This window comes from Geospiza fortis, unplaced genomic scaffold (genome assembly GCF_000277835.1).
Source record: "Geospiza fortis unplaced genomic scaffold, GeoFor_1.0 scaffold254, whole genome shotgun sequence".
Classification (NCBI taxonomy): domain Eukaryota; kingdom Metazoa; phylum Chordata; class Aves; order Passeriformes; family Thraupidae; genus Geospiza; species Geospiza fortis.
The window spans coordinates 1,630,599-1,645,630 of NW_005054441.1; the positions used below are offsets into that span (position 1 = coordinate 1,630,599).

Here is a 15,032-nt window from a genome sequence, read left to right on the forward strand (position 1 = left end):
GTAGGGAAATAAAAATAAATCTACTTAATGCCTGTATGCAACTCTGCTCTCATTCCAGAGACATGCAACAGCTTAGAGGACACAAAGAAGCAAGTGTTCTGAGCATGGGGGTGGGCTGCAGAGATCTCTGGCCTAGCTTTGTCCAGGTAATGGTTAGAGAAAGGCTGTGGTGGATGAAGAAATATATCTGACTACTTTAAATCGTCCAGACTCAAAATCAAACCCCTAATAACAGTTTCTTAAGGCCTACATCTGGTACATCACCCCTGGGACCACAGAACTCCCAGGACATCCCAGGTGGGACCAGCACTAGAGTCCAGAAACTCTGCTGTGCTTGTGCCAGCAGGTTGAGAGAGGTGATCCCTCCCCTCCGACTCAGCACTGGTCAGGCCACAGCTGGCATGCTGTGTCCAGGTCTGGGTTTCCCAGTATGGATATAGGGAAGAGAGTCCACTGAAGGACTGCAAAGGTGATGGAGGGACTGGGGCATCTCCCATGAGGAAAGACTGGGAGATCTGGGACTGCTCAGCCTGAAGGAGAGAAGGCTTGGGGTAGGTCTTATCAATGTACACCTGCGGGGAGGGTGTGAAGAATTCAGTGCCAGACCTTTCTCAGTGTTGCACAGTGACCATGAGAGGTGGCAGACGTGAATTGAAGTACCAGGAAATTCTTCTTAAGAATAAAGAGTGTCTTTGCTGCTGCAAGACAGACTGAACACTGGGGCAAGCTGCCCAAAGGGGCTAGCGGGGTGTTCTCCATTCTTGGAGGTATTCAGAAGCTGTCTGTACATAGTCCTGAGCAACCAACTGTGGCTGACTCTGTTTTGGGCAGAGGGGTTGCACTAGGTGATGTTTAGGGATCCCTGACAACCTCAGCAATGCTGTGACCTTCCTTCTGCTGATGTGCTGTGAGACAAAGCTTTACGAGATTTCAGACAGCACTGACACATCCTGTCCATGGCAGTGTCCTGGAGGTGATTTACACTTATAATTAGCACAGAGACATGGTTGGTTCTCCACTATTCTCTCACCCTGTGACCCCTGCACAGCACTTCTGTACTGCACTGAAAGACAAACAAGAAAATGCTGCTTCATTGAAACAGCCAAATGCCACTTGTGGCTGCTGGACAGATTGTGAGGACTCAGGGGTGACACAGCAGAGGGGGAGCAATCAATCAAGTGGATCCACTGTGAGATAATCCTCTTGGAAAGGGGAAGGTCCTGACCACTGGCAGGACATGGCATTACAGGGCATTCTTGCCATGGTGTGTGGGATTGGAAAAAATAACAAAAATTTCAGATGAAGACTGTGTCTGCCTTCTTGCCCTGTGCTCCACTATCTCATGCGGCAGAACACAGCTGCCATCTCATGCCTGCTTCCCCTGCCCTCACATGGACATGCTGACACAGCTTTCTGATTACTAATGTGTCCAAGAGATATCAGCTGATGATCAAATAACCTGCCCCAAGAGAGGCAAAAATCTGCATATCACACACAGCAGAGGAGAGCTCCACTCTTCAGAGCGTTCAGGCACTTGGCTGGGACAGGCCCAGCTGTCAGTATTCAGAAAAAATGGATGGGAAACAATGACTAAAATGCAGCTGCTTTACACATTGTCCCACTATTGCTAATGTCTGTAGAAGAACACAAAAAGGGGTTAATCTAATTAGCCAGTTTTACTCCTGGGACTGGCAGAAGTCAGCCAAAATAGAAATGCCCATTGCAAACCCTCTCCCAGGTTTACCAGCCTCCAGGGGCTGGTGGAAGAGAGGCAATATAATCCCAAGACAGCAGTGTTTGGTACAGTGTGTACCATCACACCCTGCCAGGGGCATGGCACATGGCACATGGTCAAGCCATGCTGCTGAAAGGATGACACTGGAAAAGCATGTCAGGTGTCCCCCTCAATGACAGCTGCCCCAGGCTCCCTCTTCCCTCTGCTAATGCAACCCCATTTTAGTTTTCATTGCTGAAAGCCAGACAGACTGTGAAATAACCAGCACCTTGGAGTCCACTGTTTCTCTTGTCTCCAAGGAAACTCTGCTTTATGTTCAACATCAAAACCAGCAGAATTTTCAGTGAGGGAAGTCTCTGCAGGTGGCAGCAAGGAAGCACCCAAGGTGGGAGAAGAAGGAGAAATCTCTGCAGAAGGAGAGGCGTTGGAAAGTGTTATGCACAGTTAGGCAGATATGGAAGGGCAAGGCAAGGGGTTACTGAAAAATCTGTGCCAGTCTTTCCGCGGTGGACTTTTGGTGCTGGGTCACCAAGGGAGAGGAGTTAAATAGCCCATCCTCACATGGTGGGAGGGGAGGCTCAGTGCTTATGAGGAAGGGGCATGTCACTCTGCTCAGTGGTCTGAAAGTTGCTGTTGGCAGCTCTCAAGTTCTACTGGCTTTTAAGCAGACCATGGACACTCCAGAGTGGGAAGCTACAGTCCCCCTACTGCCAGCTGAGTAAAAAGAGGTTCTTTGTGGGGATTGTCTTTGCAAAGATGGCAAAGGAGGAGCAGATGTCCCCACTCCCACCTGACATCTCCTCATTGATAGCTCAGTGCCTGTGATCAGGAGAATTAAATCCAGCCGTTGTGCTATTGCCTGGGCTTTTTTTTCAGTCCTGAGGACCAGGATCTCTATCCTCACAGGGTTCATAGACTCCCCTTGGCTGGAGACATCCTTACCCCTCATGCTATTAGATCCTTTGCAGCCTGGCCCATTGCTTGTGCTTGGGAAGGGAAATACAAGCTGAAAGCAGTGCAACCAAAGAGCCTATGTTGAAAATTTCCATTCACAAGCCCAACTCAGCCATCTTTGCATTGCTAAAGCAGTCCCTGGAAGGGCTTTCTGCTCAGCAGGGCATTTCTCTTTCTTGATACCTGTCAGCAAGCTACCTCCCAGACAACTCCTACCACAACAATGGACCCAGGAAGAGAACAGATCTGTTCAGGGCCCAGTCACTGGCCCATCTCTGTGAGAGCACCAGCTAAAGGGAGAGGAATCTACAATAGGCAGGAATTTCAGCCCAGTTGAGCTCTACAATGACAGTGATCACCAGCAGAGCAGTGGGTTTGGGGCCTAAGTACAAAACTGGAGGGACAAGTGCCACTCTCCACAATGCTCCCTACTCATGCCAAGGTCCTGTGATAAGGTTGTGTCGCTCAAGCTTCCCACAGGCATTTAACCCCAACCCAAGACACAGAATCACATATTTAGAGCACCCCCCACTGGGCAGCTCCCTGTCCTAAAGCAGATGAGAGCTATCCCTGCCACTCTCATGCACATGCCCAAGGAAATACCCTTCCCTGCTTCAGCCCCTAGTACTGGCATCACTCTTATTCATGCATTCAGATTCACTGATAAAACCACTCACCTGGAACCACTGCAGGTTGCCAAGCACAGAGGGAAGCAAGTAGTTTTCGTCTTGGGGGATTATTCTGCGTTGTTTTGTTCTTTAATTCTTTCAAAGGCAGGAAGCAGGATTTTCTCCCTAGAAAAGTACAGTGTTAGCAGAGACCTCTGAGCAATACCTCCTGAGAGAGGAAAGGAAGACTGTATATGCTCAGGATACATGGCAGAAAGGGGTGGGGGAGTGGCATGTAGGAGGAGACAGAAAAAATCTTTGATGATTGCACCAGACCAGAGCACAGAAAGCACCTGTCATCAGGAGGTTGCATAGAGCCCTTATTGGGTTTCGCAGTACCAGTGGGTTTGCACTTTCTTCTGCCTCCTCACACAAGCTTCAAGGACAGCTAGCAATAACAGAGAGCAGGGCAGCTGTTAAATGAAAATCAAATCTCATCCCCATTCCATTCCTGCCCTTACAAGGGTTCCTTCCACAAGGGAGGCTGCATGCATCCAGCAGCAACAGCTGAGTATTGGACAGGCAGGTCCTTCACTGGTCCAGTCTGTGTGTACAGGACCTATGAGATCCAGAGACTCCTGTGGTTTGTCCAGATCAGCCTTAGGGGATAGACATGTGTCTGTGCCTCAGCCAAACTGCTGCAGCTTCTCTTCAATGTATTAGGCACATCTTATGGAGGAATCAGTTCACTGAGCATGCAAAGGAAATACAGTAGCTGTACAGTCTGTCAGGGAAACAGACTCTGCTTCCAAGGAAACAGGCGAAACTGCCACTGCTCACTGGTTTCTTAAATATTGATTCCTGATGCAGTTTCTTAGATAAAAGTCCCACATTTCAAAATTTTGATCAATGCACTATGTCAAAACCACAAGTCAGGTTACAGGTGTGAACACCACACAGCCCACTCTGGCCTCTGAATGTGGCAGAGTGAAAAATTATATCCAGAAATCAAGCCACAGCATTAAAGTCTGTTTCTAGCCCTACCAGATACAAGACTCACAATGGACATAGTTGTTTAATGAAAGTAGCCTTCTCCTTAATTCAGGTGGCCCCATTGTAGGGATTTTGCTGTGTGCTCTGGCTTTGGCATACCAAGGCTGACATGTTGTGTCTGCAGCTGGAGCTTGCCAGAGAGTTTGAACTCATCTAGTCAGGCATAGGTCAAAGGCAAAGCATCATGTTCATTTTATAGATGATGCTGGAAATTAAATCCCCCCCAAATCCTGTGTCCTCATCAGCTGTAGGAAGAGGAGAACTGGACCTCTTCAGCCCAGGTTACAGAGAGCAACTCCCAGGACCAAATGGCTTTTTCAGACATTGATCATAGAATTGTTTAGGTTTGAAAAGAACTTTAAAATCATTGAGTGCAACCATAAATCAGGATGGTGATTAGATGGGACTTCGCTCAATGAGCCATTTGGAGTCATGACTGTGTCTGTCATTCTCCCTTGTTTAAACTTGTTCCAGACACAAGGCATCGTTGCATTAGGAGACAAGGACACACTCTCTGAATCCAATAAATTGCTTGGTCTTCACATGATTCCATGGCTAATGACTCTAATCTTCTTACTGAAGGTTCAAGAACATTCTCAGGTCATGCAAGTGTCAGCTGGGGACTGTAAATTCAAGTACTGTGCTCTGCAAGGTTTGTCATCTTTCCAGAAAAACACATATTGGAATGGGCTACCGAAGAAAATATTTTTATTCCCAAATTAATGCTTCTAGTTTTGGAGAACAGGTGTGCTCTGCCTGTACCACGCACCAAAACCCTGCAGAACTGTGGCTGAGAGGCAGTCCAGCCACAGACGTACAGGGAGACTGATTGTGGTGGCCCAACCTGGCACATGGTTGATTTTCTTTGCTTCTTCTGATGGTTCACGTTGGCCATTGCTGAGGCAGTCCCAGAGAAAGGGTATCTCCTATTCCACATGCTCCTGCTTCTCATTTGCTTGGCCAGAAGCTGCTCTGGCAGAAGGGCCCCTGGCAGCACTGTTGGCACTGCTGGGGGATGATGACCTGTAGCAGAGCACTCCTATGTGGGACTAGTGCATTTCTGGTGCTACCCAGAGTGGCAGAGCAGCTGCACACTTGGCCACCTCTCAAATCCTGTTCTATTGCCTGATTCCACCTCAGGCAGCAGTGTTTAGCTAACAGTGAATGGTTGTCCTTTCCACCTCCTATGCCTGAAGTCCAGCTTGGCTCCTAGAATCTCTCTTAATTCCTACCCTGGTTTTTAATCCCCTGGTTAGCACCCATAGGCCTTTTTAAGCCACAAACTTGCAGTTACAAGTGCCTTAAACCTTCTCTTTAGGTAACTTTTTCCATATTTTGACTTGTACCTGTGGCAATTTCCAGGCAACTTTGTGTTATTAAATAGGACACAGAGCAGCAGCCTGAAGCTATGGAGGAGGTGAAGAGCTCTGCTCCCTCAGGACGGAGCTGCCTGATGCCTAGGCAGTCTTTCCAGGGTAAAGCAATCCTTGCGTACAAACTCCATGGTCAGCTAACTCTCCCAAGTCTCTCCTCATTCTAGGACTGCCAGGCACACTTGATCATCCACATCAGAGGCCATATGATGCTCTAAGTTTTCAACAATGGGTAAAAACGAAACTCACAATGTCACCTTGTGAGAGGCAATGAGAAAAGACATGGCAACTGCACCTCCTGTCATGGAGTCTCCTTCCAGAGGGTGTTCTGATGCTGTCCTTGCACAGCTGCTTGAAGATAAAGGAGGGGCTTGATGGGAAACAGCTTTCCAAAATCAGCCCCCTGGAAATTTCCTCCACTAAGTGCCTTTCAAAATTATTTTAGCTAATTCCACAAGTAGACAAAAAGTATTACATAGGGACAGGGCAGTTTTGCACCCTTTCCATCCTTAGATACGTCCTCGGTCTGTATTGATGCCCTTTTCTCTAGTCCTAGAAACAGAAGCCAGACACAGGATGATAAAAAGGGGGATGTTTATATAAGGATCCTCAGGTCCACAATCCATTAGGTGAAAAATGCTGAAGATGCTTGCCCCAAGTAACCCATGTACCATTTTTATAGATTCTGCAAATTAATATATCTGACAAGACCCTCCCCCAATTAGAAGTACACTCCATAAAGTAATGCCCCCTAGCTCTAGCACCATCTAAATCCTCCTCCCTCAGATAAGGACCAGGCCCTGTTTATAAGAATATGTCTCGAAGAGCTGGTTTCAACCTTGGTTTCTAAGGAGAACCAAGACAGCATAAGGGTACTGGAATTTGTTTTGTCTTTCTGCCCAGGAAAATATTGAAACTAAGTTAAAATAATAGACTACAAAGCTACAAATATATGTGCAAAGAATACAGAAAATATATAAAAGAAAGAAAGGCATAAATCCAGACAGCATCAGTATGTCTGCCCAAATTGGAAAGACCCAGATCCTAAACAAGTGAAGTTCTGGGCAAATAACTCTTGAGACAAATTTTGACAAAGGGCTTGTGTGTCTAAAGGACAGGTTTGCAGGTCCAGCAGAACAAGTCCTTCTTTATCACCTCTACTTTTTAAGAAAGACTGATTTCTATTGGATCTTTAAAAAGCAAAACACCTATAACTGGGCTAAGAGTTGACTCATAATGTAATAAGGTAAATCTCCCATGTCAGTCTCTGTTGGAAGGCAGTTAGAGTGTCCAGTTTGGACACACAGCCTGGAGGAGGCGTTGAGGCTGTGGGGCTGGGACACAAAACACAAGTAGATGGTTGCATCCACTGTCCCATGACTTTCCTGGCTTCCAGCAAGCACTATGCATATCAGTCTTTTGAAAGTGCTCAATTTTTCTGAACTGCTGGAAAAAAACCCTTCAGGACCATGATGTAATGAATGGCAGGTAACTGTCACAGCCCTGTCAACCGAACATGTGGTGACTGGGGGGATGGATATGGACCATCCACACCTAGACCTGTCCTAGGACATGGATACTTTCTGCTGGAGTGTAAAAAGCCACTGGGATATTCCTTGCTGCTAATTGTTGTGAGGAAAGATGTGATTTCTTTGTGTGTTAAGCAATCCTACAGCCCTCCCCTCCCTGGATTTTGCAATTCTATAGTCTTGTTCTCCTTGTTACAGTAACCTTAATTTGGGGGTTGGTATTAATTCTTTCTCCTGCATTGCTCACTGGCCCTGGGAACGGAGTCCAATTATGCAGCTGTGACCTTCATTACAAGTTAGCAGACTTTCTGCAAATGAAATTCCTTCATGTTTCACAGAGCTACTCAAGTAATGGAATTTCCTTCCTATGGGAAATGCCAATCACTCAAAATCTATTTTTGCCCTATTTTTTAACAAAAAGTCAAAATTTCAACTCTTACCATACATGAAGCTTATGAAAATTCATAAATGTAAATAAATATTTTGGTTTGGATCAGACTGATGTAAATCTACTCCTACCCGAGCTGTAGTTTTTCTTCATGTGAGTGCCTCTCATAATTTTTTCACCTCATTTTTTATAGACATCAAGGTCTCATGATGCTCTGCAGTGTCCCCATGTAGCCAAGCTGCTATGGTGAATTTTCCTGCATGCAGCCTGGAGGGAGGAGCACGGGCCAATGAGAACAGGGCCCTAAAAGAGAAAGAGCATGTGATGTTGTTCTCACTGACAGCACCTGCCAAGACATTTGGTTAGAATTTCTGATGGGACAACAAAACAAAGACAGTGAAGCTAAAAAATTGTATATCCAGTGACAAAAATTATTACCCCCAAATTTTGTCTGAGTAGGTTCAACTGATGAGTGAGACAAAGTTTTGTGAATTTCTGAAGTTTCTGTCATTCTAAAGTGCCCTCATTTTCTTCTTGGCTCTACTGAGAGTATGTGTGACTGAGGCATTTTAGCTATTTTGAATCCCAGCTCATGCTCCCTGCTTCTCCCAGGTACACTAGGAAACTGGGAACTTGTGTGGCACACTCCTAGGAGTTCTGCATTGGGAGTTTGTGTGATTTGTTATGTACTTTTTATTTTTTTTTTAGCAATCCCTTTAAATCACTATACAGGCACAGCCATTGCAAACTGCAGATTCTTACAGTGGTTACTCTGATGCCTGACTTTTCAAAACCACCATTTTCTTCAGTTTGAGAAACTGCACTGCCACTGCCACTGTAAAATAAACCCCCTGCTCCCATCCTGAGAGGTTCCCTGGTGGAAACTCACCTGATTCCCATAGCATGAAAAGAGGGGTGAGGAGTCATTTTGATTTTCTTCCCTGCCCTAATCTACCTCTGACTCTTCCTCCCAGCCCTGTGCTTGTCTGCTGCACTACAAACTAGCAGTTGTTCTCCCTGAGCTACTTGAGACTTGATTCAGGTTTGATGTCACAAACAAGTTCTTTCTTAAAACCTTTTTATTATCACTTGCCTTATTGTATTTGTACATTTATTCTACTGTATTATTCTACTGTATTGTGTTTTTCCCATGACTTGGGAATGCATCTCTCTTCCACTGCTTATGCTGCACAGAGACAATTCCAATGCCAATGTGGTACTGTCTTTTCCTTTCTTCCTTTCTATGATCAGGCTGCATCTCTCCTTCCTTCCCACCTCCGCTCTGCCTCTTGCAGCCTGTGGTTGGCTGTGCTTTCCACTACACAATTGGCCTCCCTGGTTCTCAGACTCCCAGGTTTAGCAGCTCTCTCCACTGCACTGCTGCAGTTTCTGTGTAGAATGGATTTTCAGTGAAGATGCCAACAGTCATCAGCTGCCTGGCTGAATATCAGCACAAGATTTATGTTCTTTGTCACAGTGGCTGGAAAATCACGGTCTGTTTCAGCAACAGACCAGAGATGCCTTCTCTGTGTGTTTTTGGCATTTTAACTATTACATAACTATTTATACCAATATGAGATTCTTCTTTATTACTCTAGTAAGTTTTCTTGCACCACTTATAAGTTTGGACAGCTGAATTCTATATGTGCCCAATTGCTTGGGCTGCTCTAAAGAGAGACATGCAATGCAACCACACAAGCGAATTCATAGTGGGTAGAAGCATTTATCAGGGCCCATCTTTGTACACCCTTTGAAGCACTATGAAATACACTGCCAGAATGACAGGCGGTACGACTCCCATGGATTGCCCTTACAAGTATATTATTTCTTCTTGAAACTCAGGCAAAATCTTCCAATAAGAGAATTTCCTGCTATGGAGAAGAATAGACTTCAATACAGCACAGGTTGGATGTGCCTTGCCACAGAAGCAGAAGAAAGCAGTGTACATACGAAGACTGTCCCTTTCTCCAGACCATTATTTCTGAAAACTATCTGCTCAGGAAGAGGCATTTCAGACTAGCATGTTACCTGAATACCCACAACAGAGAGACATGAATGCCATCTGACTTTATCCTTTCATCTCCTGCCTTGTCTGATCTAACTCCATTCCTTCTGAGTCATGCTTTCAAGGAGGATCAAACCATAGGTGTTTTTTTTTTCCATGGTCTCCATGATATCGTTCAGTTTGAAAAAGCCCTCTGAGATCGTCAAGTTTAGCCATTACCCCAGCATTGCCAAGCCCACTATTAACCCATGCCCCCGAGTGCCACATCCACACAGCCGTTAAATCCCTGCAGGGATGGAGACTCCACCACTGCCCTGGGTAGCTGTGCCAGGGCTGGACAGCCTTTTCAGTGAAGAATTTTTTCCAGTCTAAACCTCACCTGGTGCAGCTTGAGGCCATTAGCTACTGTCCTGTCCCTTGCTCCCCAGGAAGACAGCCCAACCCCTACCTGGCTCCACTTTCCTGTGAGGGTGATGTAGACAGTGGTAAGATCACCCTGAGCTTCCTTTTCACCCTGAGCTTCCAGGCTGAGCCCCCCCAGCTCCCTCAGCTGCTCCTTATCAGCTTGTGCTCCAGACCCTTCCCCAGCTCTGTTCCCGTCTCTGGACATGCTCCAGCCCTTCAGTGACTTTCCTGGGGTGAAGGGCCAAAAACTAACCCCTGGACTTGAGGTGGGGCTTCACCAGTGCCTAACACAGAGGGACAGTCACTGCCCTGGTCCTGCTGGCCACACTGGGGCTGGTACAGGCCAGGTGCCATTGGCCTTCTTGGCCACCTGGGCACACCTGGGCTCATGTTCAGCCACTGTTGACCAGCACCCCCAGGTCCTTCTCCACCAGGCAGCTTTCCAGCCACTCTACCCCAAACCTGGATTGTCCCATGGGCTTCTTGTGACCCAAGGGCAGGGCCCGGCCCTTTGCCTTGTTGGCCCATTGATCCTTGGGCCTGTCAAATTGCCTCTGCAGAGCAAATTTCCTGCCCTCCAGCAAATCAACATCCCACCCAGCTTGGTGTCATCTGTGAAATGACTGAGGGTGTCCTTGATCTCCTTGTCCAGATAATTGATGAAAACTTTAAACAGGATTGAGCCTAAAACTAAGCCCTGGAGAACACCACTGGTTCCAGCCTGATGTGACTCCATTCTCCAGCACTCTCTTGGTTCAGAAATGCCAGACAGCTTTTACCCATAAAGAGCACACCTGTCCAGGCCATGAGCAGACAGTTTCTCCAGAATACAGTGGGAAACAGTGTCAAAAGCTTTATTAAGGTTGAGGTGTACAACATGCACAGCTTTTCCCCCATCCATTAAACAGGTCACCTTGTCATAGAAGGAGGTCAAGCAGGACCTGCCTTTCATAAACCCATGATGGCTGAGCCTGATACCCTGGTTGTCCTACACATGTCATGTGACAGCTTAAGATGATCTGCTTCATGGCACTGACTGGCCTGTAGTTCACTGGATCCTTCTTCCAATCCTTATATGTGCCTCACATTTGCTGACTTCCAGTGACCTAGGACCTCTCTGACTGAATGGGAACTGCTGGTAAAACATGTGGCTTGGTGACCTCTTTCGCCACCTCCTGCTGTACTCTTGGACTCATGCTGGTCCACGTGGCATAGCAGGTTACAGGCCATTCACTCTTGGATTTTAGGGTCTTGATTCTGCTCCCCATCTCTGTCTTCTAGTTCAGGCTACCCTGAGGACAACTGTTCTTCCTATTAAAGACTGAGGCAAAGAAGGCATTAAGTACTTCAGCTTCTTCCTCATCCTTTGTGGCAATGCTTCTCACCACATCCAATCAGGGATGGAGATTCTCCTTGGCCTTCCTGTTGCTGATGGATCTATAGAAACACTTTTTGTTATCTTTTACAGCATGGGACAGATTAACTTCTAGCTGGGCTTTGGCCCTTCTAACTTTCTCCCTGCCTAACCTCCCAACATCCTCATAAGTCCTCCTGAGTTCCCTGCCCCTTTTTCCAGAGGCGATAAATGTTCTTTTCCTCCCTGAGTTCCAGCCAAATTTCTCTGTTTAGCCAGGCCAGTCTCTTCCTCACCTGCTTGTCTTTCAGCACATGGGGACAGCCTGTTCTTGTGCCTTGAAGATTTCCTTCTTGAAAAGTGTCCAGCCTTCCTGGACCCCTCTGCCCCTCAGGGCTGCTTCCCAAGGGGCTCTCAATCAGTCTCCTAAACAGACCCAAGTCTGCTCTCCAGAAGTCCAGGGGGGCAGTTCTGCCCTCCTCCTTCCTTATTTCTCCAATATCAAAACCTCTGTCACTTCATCGCTGTGTCTGGATGGCCTCAGCTGTCACTCCCCGCCCAGTCCACCTCTGCTCACAAACAGCAAGTCCAGCAGGGCAGCTTCCCTGGTTGTCTCACTTTCCAGCTGTGTCAGGCAGTTCTCTTCCATGCACTCCAGGAACCTCATAGACTCTTTTCTCCCCACTGTGTTGTATTTCCAGCAGACATCTGGTAAACTGAAATCCCACAAAAGAACAAGGACCAGTGATTGTGGGGATTTTTCCAGCTGCTTATAAAAGGTTTTGTCTGCCTCTTCTTCCTGGTTGGTCAGTCTATGACAGTCATGGACATTCCCCCTTAACCATAAACATAAGCATTCAACCTTATCATTGAGATGCCTTTATCAGCCCAAAATGCACAGCAGAATGCACACTGAAATGCACATGTGATATTGGTTATGACACTTTTATAAGTTTAGTGTATTAGCATAGGTGACAAGAATCCCCAATAAGAAGTTAATTCCCCCCTTGGTTTAGCCTCCTACTGAAGCCTCCCCTCTTAGTTCTAGGCCCACATTGTTTAAGTCTACATACATAGGAAAGCAGAAGAATGGCCTTGGTTCACTGAAGTAAGATTAGAATAGGATTCCAGGAATGTATCTGTTTTAACAGAGTACTGGAAAAGTACTGAAGTAAACTATGAAACTATATAACTACATAATAAAACAATAGTCTACAAAGCTATAAATATATTAAATATATATAAAAAGCAAAAGTCTCGTGGCATCAATTGCCATCATTAATCTTGAGGCAGTCAAACCACTCCTTCACACACAGGTTTACCACAACAGTTCCCCTTTCTTGCCTGTCCCTTCTGAGAACTCTACAGCCACTCATTGCAGCACTCCAGTCATATGAGTTATCCCACCATGCCTCTGTGATGGCAAATATGACATAGTTTTTCAGCTGCACCATAGCTTCCAGCTCCTCCTGTTTGTTGTCCATGCCGTGGGTACTGGTGTAGGTGCACGTCAGTTGGGCTATTGATCCCACCATCCTTTTGGAGGGAGAAGCCCTAATTCCTGTGCGACCATTCTCGGATGATTCCATGGTTTCTAACCCATCAATAACCCTTGCTTCTTTGCTGCCACTTCAATCTCCATCCCTTCCCCAAGCATGGAGATTACAGTCTGAAGGATCTCACTAGCACACCGTCTCTGTGACATCGGCACAGTGCACCCAGACTTATCTCTAGTGAGCTTGGGTTATTCACCTTTGTAGTTTTTCTCACTTTGTCTTTTCATTGCTCTGTTCCCTCCTCTGCAGCACTTTCCTGCTGCTCTTCCCTAACTCCCCAGACTCCCTGCCACCACAGGTGGGTGATGATGAGGTAACAAAGAACAGTTAGAGAGAAGGGAATCCCACCCAAGAATAAGAGATGGGTTCTTAAGAAGCAAAGATTATTGTGTTGGAAGCAATCACTCTGGAACAGTTTCTGACTTGAGTGATGTTAGAAGGTCCCTGGTAACCCAAGAATCTGCAGTAGAGAGTGATGTTATCCCATAGGACAACCATGGTAGTAGGAAGGCCAAAACTGGAAGAACAGCTGTGTTGAGAGGAGCTATGTTTAGGTTACACTGTATTGTTTGATGTAGCCAAGCAATTAAAAAAAAAAGCAAACAATCACTGGCAGTAGCAGCAACACTCTTCTGAACAGTAGTGGACACAATTATTATTTGTTCTGTGCATGGTTTCTTTCTGTGGCTAAGACTCTGCAATAGAGCACCTTTCATATACACCTTGTTCCATGCCAATAGACTGAAATGTCTGAACTAGCAACTAATTATTTCGGGGGAATAACTTGCATGATTTTGCAACAACAGCATGTCACTTTCATTTGGGCATCCTCTATTGATAAGTTGTACAAACCAGAGGATGTCACAAAGCCTTTCTGTTGCTTTAAGTTGCTTGGTCTGATACTGCTATGGGGTGTCTGCCTCCTCTGAGCTGGGAAAACAGGATGGAAAGGCTTCACTTCTGCTGCTCTGATAATATATTTTTCCAGCTTTAACTTGGCCAATTTTCTTTGCCATTCTCCATATCATATTGCCATTGGCATTGTGCTCTTCTCCAACAGCACCCAATGCTGTGTATTTGTATATGTATTACAAGGACAAAAGGGACCATGTGTGATCATCTAATCTGACCTCCTTTTTCAGGACAGGAATAGCCCTGTTTTAATTAATTTTCTTTTAAGTAGAATATACTATTTTAAAGAAATTTTAGAACCTGCATTACTGTCTTCTGGTGGTCAAGAATTCACCACAGTTTCAGGCAAATTATATAAGCCTGGGTCTACCTGACCCTGGAAATGATGCATAATCACTATGAAGAAGCAGTCAGCTGCTGCTGTAGAGGAGCTGAACTGAAGCTACTAATGCTTATGGTAATGCTGACATTGACACACCAAGAGGCTGAAGCTTAATCACCATGGACAGGCGAACACTCATGCATACAGCACCTGCAGGCAGAGTTAGACACGATGCAAATGAGGTCTGTGGTATGAACGTCTTAATCAAGGTGGATGATCCTGCAGCAGTCACTGGGACAGCAGCACCTCCAAGTTTTTTCCAGATGCTCCCTCAAATCACCACTTCCCTCAGCATGGATTCACATGGTTCCTCTTCCTCTCCTTCCAAGTGAGATCTTAAACTACAGACTGAAGCATTATGTTGGCTTCTGGGGTTTGATTTTGCAATTTGATTTCCATTCAATAACAGGGAGTCTACCTTGTTATTGAATGGCTTTCTGGAAGGAAAAGAATTAAAATCCACAAGACTTCAGAGAATGCAGACAACTCTAGAGGAAATCTACCCCATTTGCTTTCCTTCACTGAATTGCAGAATCCCCTAAAACCATCTGCTTTCAACCATTCCTCATGGACTTTGTATTTCATTCTCTCAAGTTTTGTCTAGTAAAACCACACTCTAACTTCCTCTTCTTCAGAGACTTTATTTCACTCCATTAATGACACTCTTCTGTCATGTTTCTTAGGCTCCTAATTTTGACAAAACCTGTGTTCACCTTGGGGTAGAGCCTTGCCATAAGACCTCAAGTGGAGAACTCAAAGGTTCCCTGATCCAGCAGGA

General features: G+C 45.9%; 1 protein-coding gene across 6 annotated transcripts in view; it reads right to left on the reverse strand.

Annotated features, from left to right (window-relative positions):
* The window catches only part of LOC102035534 (excitatory amino acid transporter 4-like), a 39,249-nt gene that overhangs the window by 21,124 nt on the left and 3,093 nt on the right, over positions 1 to 15,032 (reverse strand). For all 6 annotated transcript variants that reach the window (XM_031062229.1, XM_031062230.1, XM_031062225.1 and 3 more), the window contains one exon: positions 3,367 to 3,483. The gene's annotated coding sequence lies outside the window, so the exon portion shown is untranslated. The remainder of the gene's footprint in view (positions 1 to 3,366; positions 3,484 to 15,032) is intronic.